The sequence below is a fragment of the Armigeres subalbatus genome, chromosome 1 (genome assembly GCF_024139115.2).
Source record: "Armigeres subalbatus isolate Guangzhou_Male chromosome 1, GZ_Asu_2, whole genome shotgun sequence".
NCBI classification, from domain to species: Eukaryota; Metazoa; Arthropoda; class Insecta; order Diptera; family Culicidae; genus Armigeres; species Armigeres subalbatus.
In genome coordinates, this window is record NC_085139.1 from 123,221,290 (window position 1) to 123,238,972 (window position 17,683).

A 17,683-nucleotide genomic window follows, 5' to 3' on the forward strand; every position below is an offset into this window, starting at 1 on the left:
TTAACAAATCCGAGGAACTTTTTTTTCCATTTTAATATTTATTTTTTATTAGCAGACCCGTCGAACTTTGCTTCGCCTAAAATTGATTTATTCTCTGATTAATTCTCGAGTTATGCAGAAATTTTTGGTTCATTTGTTTCGGAGCCCACCTTTCCAGAAGGGGGAGGCGTTGCAAACCACCACAGACACATATCTTCTCTTCCAAAACCTTCACACGCCAGATTTGTTTCCATTTGCTTGATCTCGAGCTATGATGAAATTGGTGTTTCATTTGTATAGGAGCCAGGTTTCAAAGAGGAGAGGGTCTCAACCATCTTAAGAACCTTCACTGGCCCCAAAACCTCTGCATTCAAATTTTCATGCCGCTCGATTCAGTAGAAGAAGAAGAAGATTACCTCCTCCCCCTTGACTTTGCGGAGACCATAATTTTTAGTAAATATATGTAACGGCCTTTAGTTTTCAGTTTGCAAAAAAAATGCATTTTCCAAAGTCGTTTTTTAATATAAATTGATTGCATTACTAGCAAGGGCATTGGCATTGATAACAATTGATCGTCTCATGCCTGCACAAACATGCCCCTTTCTGGATCACTTTTTATACACCATGCACTACATTACGCATTTTTGTTACATTTGTTTCGACCGCGGTCACTGGTCCGGCTCCATTGTTCTACTTTTTGTGCGAAACACCGCACAAAAAGGAGAGTCCAAAAGCCAACCGCACTGAACGGCGACGGCCGAAACGAGACTCTTGCGGACAAGAAAAGAGGGTGCTGCCAAAATGATCCGATACCCTATTTTAACATTCATAACCCAAAGTTTCAATATAATTGACAAATTGGTAGAGAATTTACGAATCGATTGATATATAAATCTCAAAAACTATCGGAAGATAAAGGCGCTATTAGAGTTCAAAATCTTACATGATTTCGTGACGGTCTCGAATTTGGAAATTTTCATTTGTCACCCTGTATCCGAGTCTTCCCCTTAGACGTAGTTTACGTCAAAAAGATCTCTCCATGTATACCGGTCTTATAACAGGCCACTGTCCGAGCTATTATCACTTGAAGCTGTTGGGCAAACTTCAAGATGATGCTTGTCGTTTTTGTGGCATGCAGCAAGAAGACTCTGAACATTTATTATGCCAATGTCCGGCACTTTTGACGTAGGACTTACATCTTTTTTTACTATACTGGGTGTCATTTAGATTTTTGGAAATCGAGAGCGTTACGCTTGAAGGGAAGATTTTGAACGTTTCTAGCGCATTTATCTTTCGATGGATTTTTAAGAATTATATATCAATCGACTTGGACACTCTCCACCATTTTGCCTATTTTATTGAAACTTAAGATTATTAACGATTAGCTACTGAGAATTTCAATTCTTGTCAAAGCCAGTCAAAATTTCATATGTATCGAATCCCGTGCATTCCTAACAAGGACATCAGAATGCGGTATGTCACGGTATGTTCGGGTCTACCGGAAGATTTTCTTTGTGTATAAAAGAAGGCTGCCGTGTGCGAGTCATTACAATTTGTGACAGCAGCGCGTACTGACGTGCTTTTTGCTCCCGCATTTTTTTGTTTCGTTCGTTCGTTCGCTGTGTTTACCTACATAGCGACAGCATACAGTCACCAGCGGTAGAACTGCCGGTGGGTGGGTCTGCGAATATGCATATAAGAAGTGGGCGCATTTTTTGTCATTCTGTGCTTGATGATGGTCGGATGCAGTGGTGTCGGTTGCGATGGATGCAATCGCCCATCGCATCGCTCGGGGTACACGGCTACAGGCTGATGATGGCTGTGGCAGCGAGGGCAGCGGTGGTGGATGAGGAAGAATAAAATTAGAGAGATTTGGTCTGCTCATCCAGGTGATGAGTCCATATGATCCCGGGATGGGTATGAGTCATGTCATATGACTGACCATATGTTAAGTTGTGCTTGGTACTGAACCACACGTACATTGAAACATGGTTATACTATAACAGTTCTGATTCCCTAGAAAAAAAAAAGTAGGTACGAAAATGATGAAAATAAAAATTCGATTAAAATAATTACTTTCATTTATTTGCAAAAGGCATTAGCAATTAAAGATGCACAATCAGCAATAGTGTTAATATCCATTTAAGATTAGAAAATTTCGCTGTCTTACATGTAAATGTTTCAAAAAAGTCCGTAAAAAATAATTTCCAGAAGAATATTTAAATAAACTTTATCTTATTTTTTGTTTTTCATTTTCTGAGAAATTGTACTATTAAACTTGACGTAGACTCGGAGTTTGGGATCAAAACATTAAATAATTTTTCGTTGACGTATTAGCAGTACCTCCTCTATTTTAGTAGGGTTACTGCTCCTTGACTTGTTTCTTATTGTTGTGATTTTTTTTTTCAGCAGTAAGCACGCATGTTAGCAAAAAGAAGCAACGAAATTGGTGCTGTATTTCTTTGTTTAAAAAAACGGGACAGTTCCCCTAAAATAGCACATTTTGCCCAAGTCTGGAAGTTTTATAAATAAAATTTTTAAACTTCAAATACTATCATCAATAAGAAATCTATAGATGCCCTACATTTGCTTGAGTAAATAAGGGCTTAATAGTTAGAAACAAAGCAATTCTAATTTGTATTTAATTACCGTGCGGGACCGAAATCCGTACAGCTCCGAAATCCGTCCACCTCATAAGATATCAATAAATTAGAGGGGGATAAAGGTAATTAATGTAGAAATAATTTATCTTATCCTGTTCAGATACTTGGCAGTAAGCTTTTAGGGCCTAGAAATGAAAACAAGACTTTGAAATTAAAACAACAAAAATCAAAAACAAATCGCCACCCACCAAACGCAGAGTTTTTGCCGCCATTTTGTTTTTGGGTAGAGCATAATTGCACCAAAAGTAGCTGTGATTTAATTGTTAATTGCGAATCAGTACATAAGATGAGCGGAATACAAATCGAAGGGATCGCTTCTCAAGGTGCGTATCGAAATATTTACAGTGGTAGTTTAGTCAATCAGACTGCTTCAATTTAAATATTTAGTTAAAAATTAGCTGTACGGATTTTGATCCTTTGATTCACGGTGGACGGATTTCGAGTCAGTTGTAGTTGATTTTATTCATTATTTTATCATGTTTTTCTTACTTTTTAATGAGTAAATGTGAAACACTTCAAAATTAAAGCCTTCATGCTCCTGTGTCAATGATAAACGTTTTATTTACATTCGATTCCTATTTTCTAATGACTTTTTCATATACTAAGGTGCTTAAGTGTGCGGATTTCGATGCCCCACGGTATTAGTTTTATTTCCAGAAGTTGGGTTTACGATCGGCCGCTCCACCACCTCTAACTTGTTGTGCCTCACTTCATATATTACGGAATGCATGAATGACAGGGCGCAAACGGACGTAATATATACCGAATTATCCGCCGCCTTCGACAAGCTGAACCACTCTATCGCTATAGCAAAACTCCAAAGGCTTGGAATATGTGGTTCCTTCTTAGAATGGCTCCGTACATACATGACTGTACGCCTGCTAGGACCGCTGATTTTCTTATTATACTTCAATGACGTGAACTTCATAATTAAATGTCCAAGGCTTTCATACGCTGACGATTTGAAGATGTTCCTCCGGATCAACTCGATAAACGATTGTCGCTTTTTGCAGAATCAATTACTATTATTTTCTGGCCGATAACATGCTCTGTGATTACGTTCTCCCGGAAAAAAGAACTAATTAATTTCGATTATGAGCTACTTGACTCCACGATCGAACGGAGGACGCAGGTGAAAGATTTGGGGGTTATCCTCGTCTCCCAACTTACGTACAAGCTGCACATCTCATATGTCGTGGACAAGGCCGCCAGAGCGTAGGATTTATCTTTCGCACTACAAACGACTTTTCCGATATTTATTGTCTGAAGTCCTTGTACTCCTCGCTGGTACGTTCTATACTGGAATACGGGACCGCAGTTTAGAACCCGAACTATAATAACGGTTCCGACAGAATCGAGTCGGTGCAACGCCGATTCCTACGTTTCACACTACGTAAACTTCCATGGAGGGATCCACAACGTCTTCCAAGCTATGAATCGCGATGTCAGTTGATACATTTGGAACCGCTTTGACACCGTAGGGAGACAACTCGAGCTCTTCTAATTGCTGACATCTTGCAAGGCCGAATTGACTGTAGCTCTATCCTGGATCAAATTAGAATCAACGTCCGTCCCAGAGCACTACGAATCGGCGCAATGCTAAGAATGCCTTTCAGCCGAACTAACTACAGCATGCATTATGCTATCAGCGGGTTGCAGAGAAACTTCAATCGTGTCTCAGCCTTGTTCGACTTTCACATTCCCCGACAGACGATGCGCCGCCGTTTCTACCAGTTCTTTTCAGCACAGTAGACTACGTGAAGACTGATATGTTTTTGTAAATTGTTTTTAGATGTATAACTTTTAGTTGTGTTTTATATTCGCCCAAATAGTTTTTCTTTATCGCACAACAACAAACATCAACTGACTTGAAAAAATATGACTATAGTAAAATTGGCGAAACTTGAGAAAGAATAACATATCTCCAATTCTCTGACATAATAAAGTATCTTTCAAATGCCGTGCGAACATATTTCTGCCCTAATCGGAGATATCAACTTTTGAAAAAATGTGATTTTGACAAAAAAGCTAATATAACTTGTGATCGGCAAAAGATTTTTTTATTGTCTCTATTAGGCAGACTTTCAGCCCGAGGCTGGCTCGTCTCCAGAAATCGGCAAAAGATATTGAGCATATTTACATATCAAAAGTTGCATTTTCCTGAGCTTTAAAAATCGCCCGAAGTCGACTTTTCCGAAAAATCGAAAACAAAAATAATAAATTAAAATACTGTTTTTTTCAGGGACACCCTAATCCAAGTAGGTACATTGTGTAAAATTGATCTAAATCAGCCAACTTGAGAGCTACAGAAAAAAAGCTTTTTCAGCAACATTTATAGGAATAAGCTGCGCTACAACTTTGTGGAACATTACGTGTCATTATTCTGAGAAATAAAAAAAAAATCTATTTTTTTATATAATAGGCCACCCTATTTTTTGATAGCACAATATTGATGGCCTTACTATTCTGAACTGTTTTGTAGAACAACACTTTTTTCAAGAAAATATAGTATCTTTCCGCGTAAATCTGTATCCTGGACCATAGCGCGTTGTTACAGGCTTCATTTTTGCTGGCGCAGATGAGGAACCTTGGTGCCTTATCGCATTCCTGCGCCTTGTGCTCTTTCTCACCACAACGACGACACAGGTTGCTACGGTCCGGGCCTTTACAGTTGTAGGACTTATACCCCAACGATAGCACCTGTTCACTGAAGGCGGTTGGAGTTTGCTCACTGGGCATACTAACCACCATCGCTCCATTACCTTTCTGGCTTCCACAACCGGTAACCTAAGATAGGCTACCTGCTTGTCAAAGGGACCGCCTCTTAGGCCTACAGAGGTCTTCTCGACATGTGTACCGCACTGGTCTCTGACGGCAGAGACGACGTCGTCCGCGTTCGTGACCTCGTTCAATTGCTTGCACTGGAGGGTCACTTCCGCCCCCAACAACCTCACCTCGGCGTCGTCTCCCGAAACCTCTTGGGCCGGTTTCCTGTAGTCAGTCCCACTAGCCCGCGTTCCGCGTTTCAGAACCAGAATCATTTCACCGGTCTTGGTGCGTCTGACGCTTCGCACGTCCTAACCCAGCGCCAAAAGCTTTTCGGCCACCCGCCTTGATTTAAGGACTTCAGCGTACTTTACCTTATCAATTTTCACCAACAAGGCCTCGCCTCCGTCCTTAGCTATCTTTGCAAGTCGAGATGCGTATGACTTCCGCCCTGCCCTACTGGCCAGCTCCAGGGATTTTCGATCTCTTGTGCCGATGGCACAGAGCCGCTGGTACCCTCTTGCGGCCCGGCGACTTGCGCCTGGTTAGTGTCTTTCGCCTTTTTGGGTGGTTTACTACCTCCACGCCTAACGCATCGTCAAAAGCATTATTTTTAGCTTCACTCATTGTAATTGGCCCGCCCTGAAGGCTACCGTCGAATCCTACTACAGTAGTCGCCTTCAATGATTCCATGGTAATCTTTGCATGCCTTAGAGTAGAATGTCAGACTGCCAGCCCTTGCTTTCACAATATTACGATATCCACGACAAGGTCGTGGGGAGGGGTCATAAAGCCCTTGGACATAGTCCCTGCTGCCTCAATGCTCTTTTGTGTGTGAAATGCCTCAATACTAAGCTGATCTGCATGACACCCTCTGATGGCACTTTACATATATTCAAATGCTTAAAGAGTTTCCGAATTGTGATTGATTGCCTTACACGTTAGTTCCATGAATTTCGAGTAAGAAAAAATTATGCATTTATTATATGTTCTTTTTCCCGGCGCTGCCGAAATTTTTTTACTTAATATGGGTTGAAGCAAATTTTTTCGTCTGAAATTATTTTTAGAATTTAACCCAGGCTACTACTGGAGTTATTTTCACTAAAAATATGGATGTTCCGATCAGAACTCCGGAGCAAAATGGCCAATATAAGTATTGTAGACAATGGGGTCTTCAGTAGCCTAGCGAGCAAAGGCGTAGGATTGCCAATCCGGAGATGGCGAGTTCGATTCTCGGTCCGGTCTAGGATGTTTTCGGGTTGGAAACTTTCTCGACACACTGGGCATAGTGTATTCATTGTACTTGCCACACAAGATACATATTCATGCAATGGCGGGCATAGAAAATAACTGAGGAAATGCTAATAGAATACTCAATACTCATTGAAGAAGAAGTACTGTAGAACACTGTGGTTCAGAATTCAATAAAAGTAAAATTTGTTGCCAATAATTAATTATTAAGCCGTTTGAAACAAAAATGACGAGTTGGTATCATCGTTTGAGAAAAGGCGAGTGGTGGTAACCCCCTACTGTGAATGAGCAATCTATCACACTAATTATTACCCATCCTGCACGCCAGTTTCTAGATGAACGTCTACCCCGTTCAAAGAGCGATTCACCGTGCAACCATCATCCCCTAGCGTCAGATCATTTCCCGATAATAATCAATCAACGGCTCAATGGAGCGTGCGAAACGATTTTTCCTTCCACCGCCAAGTGTCCATCATTTATCCCATACTGAATCAATCAACCATGCACCAATGAACCGGGAAGGGACGAAAACAGGAAATAACCAAAAGCCGAGGCCATCCGATTGTCTCCTGCCGCTTGGTGCGTACATATAGAGTCTGTTGAATGTTTGATGACAAATGCTTTGAAAGTTAGTGGATCGTTACCATGCCATCAAATGGTTGGAGTACGGAATATACGATACACACGCTCAAATATGATAGACGAATGTCCCAAATCTTAATAGTTAACAAAAATATAGTTTGTGCAATCGTTCTCTTTTGAAATTTACTTGATCGGATTTTATCAATCTCTTGGTCTACCTCAATTTCAACAGGTTTCTAAATATCTCCTATTTTTTCTGTTTTAGTGGATTTTTTTTTCGTAAGGTCATCTGAATGTTTTAATAAATCGAAAGAAATAACTAAAAACAAAACCGACCCCAGTGTATTTGTCATTTACGGCAATATTTTTTACCGATCCGATATTTGGGAAATAAAATAGGAAATATGTAGGCAGCATTAGGATGAAATCCGAATTGGGTTGAGAGAAGTGACCTGTCAAAACAAGGATCAGCATTACCTTTGTTGCGTGTGTCATCTGGCAATTTTTTTTTTCGGTGAAATTTTCAATTTTCCGGGGTCGACTGGTGACGCGTGCATGGTTATGTCACGCATCACATATCAGTCATTTCATTTTTGCCTATTGTGCCCATATCTAGGGCTGTTTGTCTCCGGCGTGTGTGAAGCAAACTTCTGCCGAAAGATGAAACGCATCATTTCTCTTCTGTGATTCCGGCACGATATAATGGCAATGATAGAAAGGAAAAGAGAAATGTATTAGGGAAGATCCATTAATTACATAACGCAAAAACTGGCCATTTTCAACCCCCCCTCCCCCCTATGTCACACTTTTTGTATGAATCATTGAAAATTTTTGTATGGATTGTCACACTTCGGTCAACCCCCCCTCCCCCCTCTAAGCGTTACGTAATTTGTGGATGTTCCCTTATGAAAAATTGAAAATTGCCCATAAATAAGGGTAAATGAGACACATTGAATGCGAACTGAACTCAATGGATTGTTGATTCAATTGTTAGCCAATTCAAGCAAATAATTTGTAATATTTTTAGTTTTCATTTGTAATTGAAAATAAATAATAAATAAATTTTACTTTGAAATACTTTTATCCTGGGGGTCTCCAGTAGCCTTGCGAGCAAAGGCATAGGATTGCCAATCCGGAGATGTGTTCGATTCTTGGTCCGGTATAGGATGTTTTCGGGTTGGGAACTTTCTCGACACCCTGTGCATAATTTATCCATTGTACTTGCCCCTCATGATACATACTCACCCATGCAATGGCGGGCATAGAAAATTTTCAATTAATAACTGAAGAAACGCTAATAGAATACTTGAAAAGCTGGCCAAGTGCCAGTTGGAATATAGAGCCATTGAAAAAGAAGAAGTTTTGAAACAATGCACTATGGTCCAGGATACAGTTAGGGATTAGATTTTTCCGGCGAAAATAAAAAAAATCTCCTGTTAATGTCTTAAAAATATTCTGAAAAATCTTTAGGTAACAAACGCAATAGAAAAAATCGTCAAGGCGCTTCACACCGCCAGACGCCGAAAACGACGCCGACCAAAATTATGACAAACGCTGCCGACGAGGATTTGCGGATCGGAGCACATCTCCTAAGGGTGGTCAAAACCGTCAGAATCCATGCACGAACCAACGGGATATTTTATAAGCTTCTATTTTATTGGAATAAAGTTTATTTGAACAAAAGTTATATAAGTTTTGTGGTTCGGTTGTGGGCACTTTTGGAAATCCGGCTAATAATGAAGAATAACAAATGAAATCCACCCAGTTTCAAAGAAAAAGAGTATTTTATTAGTTTTAATTGTCATGAAATAATAAAAAACCTAGATTAATCCACCAAGAAGCGATGATGCCTTTCTCTTGAATTGAAGAAGGTAACGAAAACAATCATTTAAGAAAGGTAAAAAAGCACTTTAGGAAGTTGGATTTAACATTTTCCATCAATTTACATATATTGCATTCATTTATATACATCGCAGGTAAAAAATATATATTTTTTAAATTTCGCGTTTTTTATGAAAATAAATGATAATTTGCCAACAACTTCGGAAGGCAAGGTCTAAAAGGTCCAACTTTAAATGGCAAAACATAAGACTGAATTCCCTGTCGAATGCAACTTGTTGCGTGTAAATTGGTCAACGCTTAGATGCTCGTGGAGGACCAACGCGCATTAGGAGTTTTCGAAAGGAAAGTGCTGCGTATTATCTATGGTGAGGTGCAGATGGCAGACGGTACGTGGAGGAGGCGAATGAACCACGAATTGCATCAGCTGTTGGGAGAACCATCCGTCGTTCACACCGCGAAAATCGGACGACTGCGATAGGCCGGGCACGTAGCCAGAATGTCGGACAGTAACCCGGTGAAAATGGTTCTTGACAACGATCCGACGGGCACAAGAAGGCGAGGTGCGCAGCGGGCAAGGTGGATCGATCAGGTGGAAGATGACTTGCGGACCCTCCGTAGACTGCGTGGTTGGCGACGTGTAGCCATGGACCGAGCCGAATGGAGAAGACTTTTATATACCGCACAGGCCACTTCGGCCTTAGTCTGAATAAATAAATAATTAGTTCCAAAAAGCGCATATACAATGGTTAGATGCGACTAAAAAACAAATAAACAATGAAACTTATTATTACAATGAATTATGACTGAATAATTCGAAGAAAATGCATGAAAACAGCATAAAAATAAGTTTGTTGATATGTTTGTTGATGAACTCATTGATATTGAACGATTTGTCAATAAAATTATGGTGCCTATAACTGAAACAATAAAGGTGCCCACAACCGAATTTAGCAGCGTTTCAGGAAAGAGACAAAATAGACTATTTACCGTATGAATATGCATTAGAACTCACTTTTTCAATTCAATCACACCATTTTATGACACTTTGAAAAAAGTCAAACAAAATTTTCGCGTTGAATTTTATGTAGGAAAAAATGTATTTGTTCAAAGTTCAAAGTAGAGATATCTATTTAGTTTGGTATTCTGCACGAAACATCGTGTTTCGATAGCAAATGAATGACGGACAGCAGAATAACAGTATCTGCTTTCTGTCAAAAGATACTTGGAGGTGCCCACAACCGAACCACCTCCCCTACTTTCCAACTTTGAGTAGCCATACGACTTGGGAGATTTAGTGTGGTCTTTATTGGAATTTGTAATCTCTGGGTGATAGGCCTAAATGACCATCAGCATTTGGGAATGGCAATACAACCATATGTGTGAATGTGATTTCAGTACCTTAAAATAAATATATGTACTAGTTTAGTAAAGATCATCAAATTAAAACCTCAATTCAAAGCAAAAACTGTTGATAAAAACAAAACAACTTACATCAATACAAGACAAAATTTTCAAAACGACTTATCTGCTTTTGTAAACAAAAACTCAAACGACGATTTGACGAATCTCATAGCTCTCCCACGCAAACCAACACCATCAATAGGTAGGTGAAGGTTTCCGCTACCTGTTGATGGTGTTGGTTTGCGTGGGAGAGCTATCAGATTCGTCAAATCGTCATTTGAATCTTTGTTTACAAAAGCAGATAAGTCGTTTTGAAAATTTTGTCTTGAATAGAAACGCTGTGCAATAAGAAATGAGAATAAGCAAAAAGACATATTTTGCATATACTATTACTATAAACTTCGGAAATACTTGAAAGCCCATCCGCTAATAAATGTATTTTTCTGCGACACTGGCCTCAGATGATTTCTACCCCGAAGCGATGCTAGGCAAAGCCACTTTTTGGAACCTCATTTTTAATTAAAAACATCAATTTTTGAGTTCCACTGCAAACACGACCGAGTGATTCGGTTCCCCACCACTTTGCCTGCGTCCATACGTACAACAAATAACTTTTTTTTATGAACTGTATATCACAACCTTCAAGCATATCAAAAGCCACATATAAGAAGGGAACAGAACGGGAAAACTCGCTGTCTGTGCATAATCCTCTAGGAGTCACAAACCGAAACCGGGAACGTCGTCGTTTTTGTTTGTTTAGATTTTCAGTCGCAAATTGCGGTACTCAATCAAGATGCTTGTGCCTCGGTGAAGGACTGCTTTCGGGTATCATCAGAATATCGGCATTAGCTGTATCAACAGGATGATTCACATGCGGGGAATATTTCCTGCTTACGGAAATTGTACCGATGTCTGCAAAAGCGACTCTCATTGTAAAATTGCCTTCACTGTTATAATGGTTATAATAAAAGCTCTTATCAAAACCATCATCGTCATCATCGACAGCAAATGGAAATCTGGATTCGAGTTTTTATTTGTATCGGAAAAAATCTCTGCGTTCTCTTTCACTTACCACAGAGAAATGTTTGCTCAACGCAAAAAAATATATTTGAGAGGGTGAGTTACAGTCCAGGAAAAGAAATTGGGTGAAGAGGCAACCATACTACCGCGAGCCTTACAGCGACATAAATAAATTCACTTACTATTTTGTGGTGGTAAAAGGAATGAGAGGAAAACCCAAAATAACAATATTGCAAAATAAATACATACTTCGAGTCGATGCAGGTACTGATTAAATGTATTTTTGTCTATGTTCACTTTCAATGGGGCTGTGAAATGATGAATTGATATCTGGGAAGGGGAGTTCAACAAAAGGCTCTGGTCCTCACAAGTTCAAATCTAACGCTTCCACGGGTCTGTTGATGACATGTGACCGTCACCGTGCGTTGGTTCGAGCACTACTAGAAATGAAGTCTTCATCTTCAAGTTTCGCCCAAAAGGTCATCAATATCTCGGCATGAGCCACCAAGGCGCGATACACATATCAACCCGAAAGAAGAGGTGTGCGCCGTTTCAAAAATCATCGGCGTTTGTCGTGATTTTGCTCAGTTCGGACGGGAATCATTTTAGTTGGCGGTGGTGGTGGTGTGAACTGACTTGGCAATACTTTCTTGCATTTGATTGCTGGGAAATTTTTCAAGATTCTACCAGGAATTTAAGATTTTCTTCAAATAAAATATACAGAATCGTTCGTATTTTTTTCGGAAAATTCTCCAAAACATCATTTAAAAATTCTTTGAAATCCATTCGAGAACTTCTTCGGAAGTTCCTTGCCAAATTGTTTGGAATTTCTACGGCATTTTTTATGGAAAATTCATGCGAAAATTCTTTAAGTTTTCCTTGTGAAACTCTTGAGAATTTATTCGAGAAATTTTCTTTAGACGTTTCTCGGTAAAATCTTTGAAAGTTCTTCAAAACATTCTTCGAAGTTTCCACGGCAAATGTTTCGTAATTTCTTCGCAATTCTTTGGGAAATCCTTCAACATTTCTTCGTAAGTTTCCTGAGCAAATTCTTTGAAATTCCTTCTGAAAACCCTTCGCAGTTCCTTCTCAAAATTCTTAAGAACTTCCCCGGGACTTTCATCAAAACTTCTACAGAACTTCTTCAGAAAATTCTTCGCAACTACCATGGGTAATTCTTTAAGGGATTTTTTCAAATTTTTGATCCACGAGAGGTTCTTCGGAATTCTACGAAACTTCTACAGTGAGTTTTTTATTTAACAAATTTCACAGGAAATTCCTTGTCTAGCGTTTGAAAAATATACTTTTGAATAATGTAAGTATACTCCTTAAATTTTTAAACCGGCGTGAGAATTAATTGATCAACGACGTGACAGATTTTGAGCCACAACAGTGCACTATGGGGAATTCTCATACAAATGGGCGGATAAAAATATGTTTTCAATGAAAAATGTTTCTATGCAACATATATTATGTGAAGAAATATTTATGAACCTTTTTCAATCCTTTAAGGGCCATCGTTAACCCTTCAAAAAATGACACCCAAGAAAAAAAAAACTTTTTTTTTATTTTATTTGGGCAATTTTTTTTTGTTTGTTTCCAATACACAATGCATAAAACAGCAAACAATCATATTTCTAGTGATACTGTATTCTTTTTTTAATCATTACGAGACATAGAGAATAAATACCACATTTTTCAAGTAAACTCTGATTGCAGCGTTCTCGTAAAAGCGCAAATATGCGCAAGCAAATCACTCACTAAAAGGTGGTACTAGGGTTATATTTCAATCCCCCATTTACAGATGAGCAGACATTTGGGGACCTTAGGTTTGCGGGACCATTTTATAGCGAAGAATTATGACAATTAAAGTTTTCTTCTACAACTTTTTGATGTTAATCTTTGCGTGCAAAACAAACCAATCTATCGAAAATCTGTGGTTTTAAGCTTTGAAATGGTATATAAAACTTTATATTTGGATAAAAATTGACTTCTTCTTCTTCTTCTTCTTCTTCTTCTTCTTATTGGCATTACATCCCCACACTGGGACAGAGCCGCCTCGCAGCTGAGCGATTCCAAGCAACAGCATCAAAATTTAAGAAAATTTTTAATTCATGATTTTCTATTGAGTTGAAACTTTGCACAGTTTTTCAATTTCATCTAAATCGTCATTTTTCGATATCAAATCTTCATATTGAGTCACGACTAACTTTTCAAAAGGGTGTATGTGAAAATGGTTCAAAAATATTTAAAAAGCTGCACAGCAAAAACGGAATGTTCGATTGTTATGATTTTTTCAGCAAAGTTAGACAACTAAATGGTGATTCTTAAGAAAATGTGCACAGTAAAAAAAAATTTTTTTGCCTTTAAAAATATCATTTTTGTCACAAAAACTCAAATATCTCAAAACCCTATCTTTTTTCGAACGTAATTTTTTTAGGGAAAACGGTCCATTATATTAGCTATCTACCATAAAAATTTGGTGATGGTAAACTAATAAACAAAAAAGTTATGACATTTCAAACATTTCACAATTTTCACATATAGTAAACAAAAAAAAATTTCCGTGTATTTTTTTTTTCAAGAATCGCAGTTTGATGCTGATTTTATTGTTAAGGGCCTTGCGTGAGTTAAACAAGTTGTTTGTATGATATTCCATATTTATGTATTCATCGATATTATGTATATTATATGTATAAATATTATATGTATAAATAAAAAAAATGAATTAATATTATCCTAAGTATTAAATTAAATGTGGCAGTTACACAATGTTGTTATAGAAACTCTAAGAGTTGTGGGTTTGAATTTTGGTATGGGTTATGATATCATGAAAACAGTTTATTAATACTTATTTTTATTTATTTTTATTCAAATTTTTAAAATATCGAACCCTTTTAATTATTATCAGCACAGTTTGAGTATAGTTTTGCTTTAATTTTATTTTCCGACAATGGAATGAAACAGTGAAATTTTTGGGTTCCTTGGATCGTTTTCGCGTTATTAAATTGCTCGCTGAGCTCTGAAGCCTTTATTTCGTACTCTTCAGTAGTAGTAAAACAAAATGATAATTTGGTTAAATCTTTTCTTTTCTACGATTTGCCCAATCAAAAGTTCTTTCGCAGTTTTAATTGGATGCTCACGTTCTTTGGCTAAACTTGCTCTTGTGGCCATGCGCTTTATTGTTCCTCCAATAGCATCACAAGGACCTTTGCCATGTGATGTAGCAAAAAATGCCATTCTGCATCAATTCCGTACATTGATTTAAATTGACATAGGCTCGAAAAATTCTTACGATTTTTGTACTGCGACGCTGCTCCATCAGACATGAAATATATCTTTTGACTTCTTTATGCTTATCAACGCGTAAAAAGTTAATCATTTTTCAATGAACAAGTTTACGGATACTGAATCGTGTCTTAAATCTTCGGAAATTATAATAAAACTTAAGTGTTCAATTTGCGTACTTCCATTAAAATAAATAACGAATGGATGAATTGTAGCTTGTTGTACGTTCCAGTGATGGGACTGCACTTCATCTTGCAATACAAAGCTGTAATTTTCAGAAAATCACAAATGACTAAAAATTCACCATTTTGTAATGTATTTTTCGTATTTTTAAAAAGCTGGATTGTTCTGTTTTAATGAAATCGTGAGGATTAAACTTTCTAATTTCAAGCAAAATATGACACAAACTCATCTACAGGTTTTACAATAGTTTCTATGTCACACCTATCCGTGGTCACCCATTGCTCAAATGATAACTGATCAATATATTTTTCTTCAAACTCAGCGAATAAAGTATTTTCCAATGATGAAGAATCTGGACAATCCGAACAAGATCGTAGATAGCAATTTGATGTTGTATTTTCACACAAAAGACTACCAGTTAACATTTTAATATCCTTTGTTAAATTGATTCTTTTCAAACTATGTAAAATAAGATTATTATTCTTGTGTGTTGTGCACACATACATTATTTGCTCCTGAATTTTAAAGAAGCTTTCTTTGCCTTGGCCGAAGGCTTGCAAATGAGGAAAAACCTATTTTAATATTATCGTGAATTTCCTTGAAACGTGTGTACGCTTCTTTCAAAGTCGTCATCATTAATCGTTTTTGGATTGCTTGACGCTTTCCATCTTTTTTTACTGATACATAATCTTTTTGACCAGGCATAGCTCGACTTACTTCATCATCTTCAAAATATTGAACTACTATTTCTTTTGCCTCATCTGTTAATGCAGTACTAGACCTAGTATTTTTGGTTGAAAGACAGTTATTCTTCAATTGTTTTGCCTCTTTTACTGTATTTCTATTGGTTTTGAACTCATCAATGGCATCCTGAATAGACCACGAACTTGGCAGCATCGACAAAATCAATAATTTTTCTTTCCTTGTCGTGGCTGCATTCGAGAACCTTTCCTTCATATTTATAATTACCTCATCGTAGTCTGTATTTTCCACATCATCAGGTCCTAATTTGAAGAGGTTTCTTCGTACAGCTTCGTTTATTTCACGGTATTTTTCTCCGGGTAATAAACGTAGTCCATCTTACTCCATTTAATCGGAGTCACTTTTATCCCAGCTATGCCCTCGTTAAAGCGTTCGATGTTGACCTTTTGGATACACTCATCTTCCGATTGATTTGTTGAAACAGATTTCGCTGATGGTACGGTGGCAAGGCTCTCAGCACTTAATACTTCTGGTAAGGGGCCATCCAGAAACCACGTGGTCATATTTTTGAAGATTTTCAACCCCCCCTCCCCCCATGTGGTCTATCGTGGTCATTTGGCAGACCCCCCCCTCCCCCCCCATTGGCCACGTGGTTTTTTTTTTCAAGCACAAAAATTAAAAAAAACCTATGTAACTAAAACATATGGTTAATCCGATCAATTTTGAAGATGGACAATTTCAACTGATTCAAAATCAAACTAAAACCCAGCATGGAAATTATAAATTTTCATTATTTCGAAGATTTTTATGATGTTATCATGTTGTAATGTGTATCAGGTATTAGGTTATCTAGAACTCGCATACCTTCGATGCATCAGGAGGATACCAAAAAATGCGGACTCGCGAATATGTTATAAAAATTTCGAGAAAAATTTGTAATGGTTTAGAATTTTTCCAAAATATCCCTATATTTTTTAATTTCTTTATTGGTGATTTTTTTTAAATACATAATTGCAATTTTTGCTTTTACAAGTACTAATTTATTATTGTTTTGTGGAAAATTTTCAACTGTTTATGGAAATTTTGCATTATTTGCAGTAATTCTATATTTATTTAATACTCATACCCTGATTTCTTTATTGGCAATTTCCAATTCTATTATGGAAAATTTCTATTTTTTCTCTGATAAATAATCTAGAGCTGGCTCATCTCTCAAAATTTCTAATTCTTCATTGAAATTTTATTTTGATATTGACTCGTGGAATCCAATGATGCCATACTAAACATATTTTCTCGGTCACTCTGATGTCTTTCGAATAATTTCCCAAGGAACTTCTATTCCATATCTCGAATATGCTTCAGTCAATGGTCTTTTCATAAGCGACTCATAAAAGAATGAATTTATTATACATAGATCAATTATCATTTTGGAGTTCGGATCATTCGATTTATCCAATTAACCAAATTATGAATGATGTATGATATAATATCCCATTAGGTCCATTGGGTTGATATGACAATTGTTATTTGTACAAGCTACTACACTGCCGTTCTACGCATAATTGTCCCATGTACATAGGAAATCCCAGCAAACATGGGACAAATATGCGTATGACGGCAGTACAGACCTTTTAGTTAAAAAAATTATGTTGAGCTTTTTAATGGAATGTCTTTACTTGTCATAAGACGAGTTTGTACCTTCCCATTTAATTCCACCACTTGATTGTACCTTGACAGATACGTATTTCGACCTCAACAGTAAGGTCGTCTTCAGTGTTTCGTACTTGACTCGACTTAGGTTATACAAAACTTTTAGGTTTTAAAAAACGTCCTGGAAGTCGTATTGTTTGAACTACTTAATCATCCAAGTCCGTGAACCCAGTGCTTCTAAGGCCCTACAAAAAAGGCATAGTCATTGTGCAGCTTGATATTGACTCAAGATAATTTTGGGTACCTTGTCTCTTAGATCTCATGTTAATGGAAATTAGGATCATATGCTTATTTCA